This window comes from Erithacus rubecula, assembly GCF_903797595.1.
Source record: "Erithacus rubecula genome assembly, contig: SUPER_W_unloc_1, whole genome shotgun sequence".
In the NCBI taxonomy this organism is placed as follows: domain Eukaryota; kingdom Metazoa; phylum Chordata; class Aves; order Passeriformes; family Muscicapidae; genus Erithacus; species Erithacus rubecula.
This window is the reverse complement of record NW_027635709.1, coordinates 1,039,928-1,046,976: the sequence shown is the minus strand read 5'-3', so window position 1 is coordinate 1,046,976 and position 7,049 is coordinate 1,039,928. Positions and strand designations below refer to the sequence as shown.

Sequence of the window (7,049 nt, the reverse complement as noted above, 5' to 3'; positions counted from 1 at the left end):
CCCAATCTAAGTTTATCTTTGACACCTCTATCTGTGCAGCCTGATCTACCTGCTTGTTGTGCCTGTGTTCTTCATTAGCCCGACTCTTGGGAACATGGGCATCCACATGACGGACTTTCACAGGGAGCTTCTCTACCTGAGTGGCAATGTCTTTCCACTCATCAGCAGCCCAGACTGGTTTACCTCTAAGTTGCCAGTCAGCCTTTTTCCACCTTTCCAGCCAACCCCACAGAGCATTGGCTACCATCCACGAATCAGTGTAAAGGTAGAGCTTTGGCCATTTCTCTCTCTCAGCAATGTCCAAGGCCAGCTGAACAGCTTTGAGTTCAGCAAGTTGACTCGATCCACCTTCTCCTTCGGTAGCTTGCGCAACCTGTCGTGTGGGGCTCCATACGGCTGCTTTCCACTTCCGGTTCATCCTCACAATGCGGCAGGAACCGTCGGTGAAAAGGGCGTAGCGTGTTTCATCTGCTGGCAGCTGGTTGTACGGTGGAGCTTCTTCAGTCCGGGTCACTTGCTGCTGCTCCTCTTCGTCCGCGAGACCAAAATCTTCACCTTCTGGCCAGTTTGTAATTATCTCCAAAATCCCAGGGCGATTTGGGTTGCCAAAACGGGCACGCTGCGTGATGAGGGCAATCCACTTGCTCCATGTGGCGTCGGTGGCGTGGTGGGTAGAGGGAACCTTTCCTTTGAACATCCACCCCAGCACTGGCAGTCGGGGTGCCAGAAGAAACTGTGCTTCTGTGTCAGTCACCTCTGAGGCAGCTTGAACTCCTTCATAGGCAGTCAAGATTTCCTTCTCTGTGGGAATGTATTTGGCTTCAGACCCTTTATAACTTCTTCTCCAGAATCCCAGGGGTCGGCCTCGGGTCTCACCAGGCACCCTCTGCCAAAGGCTCCAGGACAGACCATGGTTCCCAGATGCAGAGTAGAGCACATTCTTTACCTCTGGTCCTGTCCTGACTGGGCCAAGGGCTACTACATGAGCGATTTCCTGTTTGATCTGGGCAGAGGCTTGCTTTTGTTCAGGGCCCCAGTGGAAATCATTCTTCTTGCAAATGACCAGGTAGAGAGGGCTCACAATCTGACTGTGCTCAGGGATATGCATTCTCCAAAAGCCTATGGCACCTAGGAAAGCTTGTGTTTCCTTCTTGCTTGTTGGTGGAGACATTGCAATGATCTTATTGATGACCTCAGTAAGGACCTGGCGCCATCCATCCTGCCACTTCATTCCCAGGAACCAGATCTCTCTGGCAGATCCTTCGACTTTGCTCTTTTTAATGGCGAAACCGGCTCCCAGCAAAATCTGGATGATCTTCTCTCCTTTCTCAAATACCTCCATTGCTGTGTTCCCCCACACAATGATGTCATCGATGTACTGCAAATGTTCTGGAGCCTCACCCTTCTCCAGTGCAGCCTGGATCAGTCCGTGGCAGATGGTGGAGTTGTGTTTCCACCCCTGGGGCAGTCGGTTCCAGGTGTACTGCACGCCCCTCCAGGTGAAAGCAAACTGAGGCCTGCACTCTGCTGCCAAAGGAATGGAGAAGAATGCATTTGCAATGTCAATGGTGGCATACCACCTTGCTGCCTTGGACTCCAGCTCGTACTGGAGTTCCAGCATGTCCGGCACGGCAGCGCTCAGCGGTGGAGTCACTTCATTCAATGCCCGATAGTCCACAGTCAGTCTCCATTCTCTATCAGATTTGCGCACAGGTCAGATGGGACTGTTGAAGGGTGAGTGGCTCTTGCTGACCACCCCTTGGCTCTCGAGATCATGGATCATCTTGTGGATGGGGATCACAGCATCTCGATTTGTCCGGTACTGCCGGCGGTGCACTGTCATGGTGGCAATTGGTACCTGTTTCTCTGTCACTTTCAGGAGTCCTACTGCAGATGGATTTTCTGACAGTCCAGGCAAGGTGTTCAACTGCTTAATGCTCTCTGTTGCTACAGCAGCTCTTCCAAAAGCCCACCTGAACCCCTTTTGGGTCTTTGTAGTAGCCATTCCTGAGGAAGTCTATGCCTAGAATGCACGGTGCCCCTGGGCCAGTTACAATTGGATGTTTCTGCCACCCCTTCCCTGTCAGGCTAATCTCAGCTTCCAGCAAAGTGAATTCCTGTGATCCCCCCGTCACCCCAACAATGGAAACAGGTACCTTCCCCACATGTTCTGATGGTATCAGGGTGCATTGTGAACCAGTATCAACTAGCACTTTATGTTTCTGTGGCTTTGACGTGCCAGGCCATCGCACCCACACTATCCAATAGATCCTGTCATCACATGCCTCTCCCTGGCTAGAGGCAGGGCCCCTCTAGCCCTGGTTATTATTTCTTTTCTGGGCATACATAGTGGAGGTTCCTTCCAGGGGATCTGACAGATCATCCTCCTTTCTGTAATACCCTGCACCTTGCTTGTGGGAGGTTGAGGCTACCTTCATTTTAGTGTGGCTCCCTCGATTAGCATTTCCCTCCCTGAGCTGACACACCCGTGCTCCCAGGACAGAAGTGGGTTTCTCATCCAGTTTTCCCATGTCTTCCCCATGGTCTCGCAGGAAGAACCACAGGTCAGCTCGTGAGGTGTACCCTCTCTCCCTAGCTGGGGGACGTGAAGCTCTGACTTGGAGGCCTGTGACTCGTACTGGTGCTACGCTGATCTTCCTCACCTCCTCCCTCACCTTCCTCATCTCCTCCCTCATCTGCTCCCTCATATCCCTCATCCTATCTTGGACCTCTTGGAGGTCCCTGACCATGGCAGAGACATTGGCCTGCATTGGGCCATTCATCATGCTCTCAAAATTTCTGAGTTTGTTGGCAACAGAACACACTGTCTCTGGATGGTTATCAGCATTAATCATTGCTATGTAGGTGGTATATTGATGGACCCAAGGTTGCCAAATTCCATAACATCTGCCCTGTGCACTTGACCATGTCAGGGTCATTGTCATGCTGTCCATCCCTCCCAAAGAGCACCTCCAATACTGCTACTTCTCTCAGCTGCTGGATCCCTTCCTCAAGGGTCTTCCAGCGCATCCTACGGTGGTGCTCCTGCATTCTCTCTCTGTGTACAATCCTCTCTCTCTCACTCATTAAAAGCCGGTCCCAGAGGGAAAGGAGGCCTTGCTCCCTTACGAATATCTGGTCCATACCTGAATCCTGGGACAAGGGTCCCAAATTTCTGGCCTCAGTTCCATCCAGTTGTACACCTGTTCCCATAAGGTCCCAGACCCGGAGTAACCAAGTTGTAAGGGGCTCACGGCCTTGCTGTGCAAAGTCTTTATGCAGGTTACGGAGACTATCGTATGAGAGGGACTCGGTGACGATCTCAACCTTTGGCTTCCTTGCTGGTTGTGAGGGCCCTCCTTGCTGATCCCCATTATCTAGGTGCCTCGTTTTAATCTTAGATTTTCTAGTTTCCACAGGGGCAACTGCTGCTGGCTGTGGCTGCTCCTGTGATCCAGCTGGAACCTGGACAGATACAACATGTACGGGTTCCACTGCAGCACCATCTGACTCTCCCTCTTTAAGGCAGGGGGAGGGTTTCTCACCAGCTGGAGAAAAATGCTCCTTCATCATCTGGCTGTGCTCCTTAAACATCTGGCTGTGCTCCTTCAACATCTGGCTTTGCTCCTTCAACATTTGGCCTATATCCTTCACTAGAGCCCCCACCCACTCAGGGTGGCTGGTTTCTGCAGTGGGCTGTGGGGCAGGGTTAGGCTCTGGGGCAGCATCCCTAGTCCCTTGGGCAGGGTCATGTTCTGGGGCAACATCCCTAGTCCCTGGGGCAGAGGCAGACTCTGGGCCAGCATCTCTGTTTCTTGGGGTAGGTATCAGAGTTGCTATCCAAGCCAATATTCCCTTTTTCCGAATGCTAAGTGGAACAGGCTTATCAGCAACGCAGACACTGATTAATAACACTAGCAATTAAAGCAGATCTGAAATCCTTGAGAACCAGTGGGGTAGCCTCAAAAAACTGGGTGATGGGTTGGGAGAAAATTTCCCTTGCATTCGTTACCTCACAGTAAGTACCATTACTGAAATAGCCCCAGAAACACGCAGTTAGAGTACGATAGCTCCGGATTTATGCGGCCACTTCCCACAAAAAATTTAAAAACCTTGAATTCCTGACATAATCAATCCACCAAACGAATCGGATAATAGCTACAGTAACTTTGGTGAGGGGGCCCATATTCAAATAAGGGCTTGCAAATGGGAGGGAGATATCTGTGACCACATGGAGCCCAAACAAGATTAAACCAGACAACGTTGCCACTTAAGAGAGCTGTTATTCCTGTCTTAACTCTCAACTCAGTGCCCTCTGTCCTACGTCTGGGTCGCCAAAATCTGTCCTGGTTTGAAAGGACAGGTGTCTGCCAGTAAAGGCAGAAGTTTCCCTTTGAAATAGAGATTTTAGTTCCACTCCCCCCAAGTATTATAATTGTTTGAATCAAGGACTCTGAGGCAGAGATAAGTGGGTAGGAATAACAGCTCTTTTACTAATATATCTAACCGTACCAGCAGAAAACAACAGCAGTTCTTAAAATTGCTAACAGAACAGAATAGATAATTCGGTTTCAGTCCCTTCTGTAGTTGCAAGCACGCTGTCTCTGTGCTTGGTCCCAGACCTGCAGCTGGAACAAAGTCCAACAGCCCCAGAGGGCAGGTGGGAGCGGAGGCGGGAGGGGGCGCCATCGGCCACGCCGGTCTCGGGTGGGAACGGGCTGGAGCGGCGGCTCCTCGCTCACCGTGTGTGTCCGGGTGATCAGCTGTGTCTGCAGAGGCAGGAGGCTGGAACGAGGCAGATGCAGGGCAGGTGATCACAGAGGGTCTGGCTCTGCTGTGTTCCACAGCGGGGGCTGCAGACGGGGCATCCTGCTCCGAGCTCGCCGGAAACACGAGTCTTCTCCGAAAGCACGAGAGGCCCCTCCGGAAGCCGCTGCCACCAACCCCTTTTGTCTGGAGTCATCAGAGATCCTGGGTGTAACCCGACCAGCTCCATTGGCATGATAATGGGAAAAATTATTTAAATTGACATAGTAATAGAAAAACACTCAACCCACAACAGGGGCCAGTCCTGCTTTTATTAGACCCCCTTTATCAATTACCCCTTTTTCTAAAAACTTAGTAAATTCTTTTGCTACCTTATGCGATCTAAGGGTTAACAGTCTTATTACTTAACACACAGATTCTTAATCTAGCATCTTTTTAAAGTACTTATTTGATTTTATTTTCTGGCGAAGTTGAGCTTTTTTCTAATTGCTATATGATGTTTTGGTACTCTGGAGGCACCACAGACAACACTTAACCAATATAAGAATTATTAGCGCTAAGAATAACATGTCAACTATTGTTGCTCACCACTATCTTAACTAATGAGGTTTAGGGAGCTAAGATGTAAGTTTTTCTCATATGTTAGTAAATCCTCATGAGGTGGCATCTTGGGTTGCTATATGCAAAATTTAATCTTTTCTCAAATTTGATGTATGTCTGTGTTATGGGTTGATGTTTTGACTAGCTCCTCTCTCTGCCCCCGCCATGGAGCTGCCGGCCCCTCCCCCAGGCTGTTTTATCTAGGCGGCTGTTTCGTCTGGCCTGCTGCTGCTGCCGCTGCTGCTGCTTGTTGCTGCCGCCGCTTTAACTGCCCCCCCCCCCCCCCCCCCCCGCTCCTTTAGCTGCTCCCCTGTTGCTTTAGCTGCCCCCTGCTGCTTTAGCTGCCTCCGCTTGCTTTTGCTCGCCCTGGGCTCGCTTTTGCTTGCCCTGGGCTTGCTTTAGCTTGCTCCCAGCTGCCCCTCTCTCTCTCTCCCTTCTCCTCATCCCTAAGATTTGCACCGGCTCCAGAGGACATGGATCTGAACTTCAGAGACCACCTCTGGAAGTCTGCCCAAGAAGCTCTGCCACCCTTCCCAGCGAAGATCAGCCGAGTTCGTCTCATCTGAGTCTGTGCTGGGAAGTGTTTCTTTTGTATTTTTGTTAATAAAAAATGTTTTTTCCACTTTCCCCTGAAGGAAAATTCTTTCCGAGACCGGTAAAGAAAAAAATTGCCGGGGGAGGGGGGGGGCTATTTGAAGGTCTTTTTCCCCAAATTTTTCCTAAACTTGGACAGTCTGTTTCAACCCCTTTTTCTTGGTTTATGTAAGAACAACAGATTTAATTTATTATTATGCATTCTTCTTTTGCAGTTAAAAGATCTCAGACCATGTTGTTTTGTATTACTACTTTGCTTAGGGATGATACTTCTGTTTGGAGTCCCTGAAGGGCATATATTGTCAAGTTTTTATTATGGCTGAGATGTTTATTATATCTTTTTTTAATTTACTAACACTAAGTTGGAGAAATAGCATACAGAACTGTGAAAGCCTGAAGGCTTTTTTATAAGAGGATTAGATGGGACACTACATGTTTTTCTTTAGTGGCTTCTAATTATTCTTGGAGGTGGATGAGAGTGGTTGAATATGGAATCTTGGGGAATCACTTATCTTAAAGAACAAGTTCCATCCTAGTAATGGGGCATGGACTTTCTGGCTTGACTGTCTCTACATTACTATAATTCATTAGGTACACAATCATATGTGCAATTATGCTGTAGTCTTATTCTAACTGTGAGGAGACATCTTGAAGAATTATTGTTTTGTTTAGTACATTTAATTCTATTAATAGTGCTCAGGTTAAGATTAACATTTCGAACCTTTGGAGCAGTTCTATTTATTCATTTTATAAAGACCAATTTTCTTAAAACTTGTAAATTGAATTTTAAAGGAGGGACATCCTTAGGTCTGTAAGAATATTTTAAATCTGTTATATTTTTTTCTGGCAATGGAGGTTCAAAACCTTAACATATAATTTTTACAGTAGGGAGCTTAGTCTCTTGTTGGCCATTGGCACAAGACTTTGTTACTTTTTAGATAATATCTTCTCTTGTAGGCAAGCTGGAATTATTCCAATTATCATATGGCCTGCTCCAATTATTATAAGACACTGGTATTCTAAAGAAAGGAAATTATATATCACCTTTGGGAAGAACAGTGCACACCTAACAGTTAGATAGACTTACT

General features: G+C 48.2%; 1 protein-coding gene and 1 long non-coding RNA gene across 2 annotated transcripts in view; one reads left to right on the top strand and one right to left on the bottom strand.

The window, feature by feature from the left end:
* LOC306814083 overlaps positions 1-7,049 on the bottom strand; it is a 432,110-nt gene that overhangs the window by 22,790 nt on the left and 402,271 nt on the right. The gene's annotated exons all lie outside the window — the stretch shown is intronic.
* LOC306814074 (zinc finger SWIM domain-containing protein 6-like) overlaps positions 1-7,049 on the top strand; it is a 254,808-nt gene that overhangs the window by 91,856 nt on the left and 155,903 nt on the right. The gene's annotated exons all lie outside the window — the stretch shown is intronic.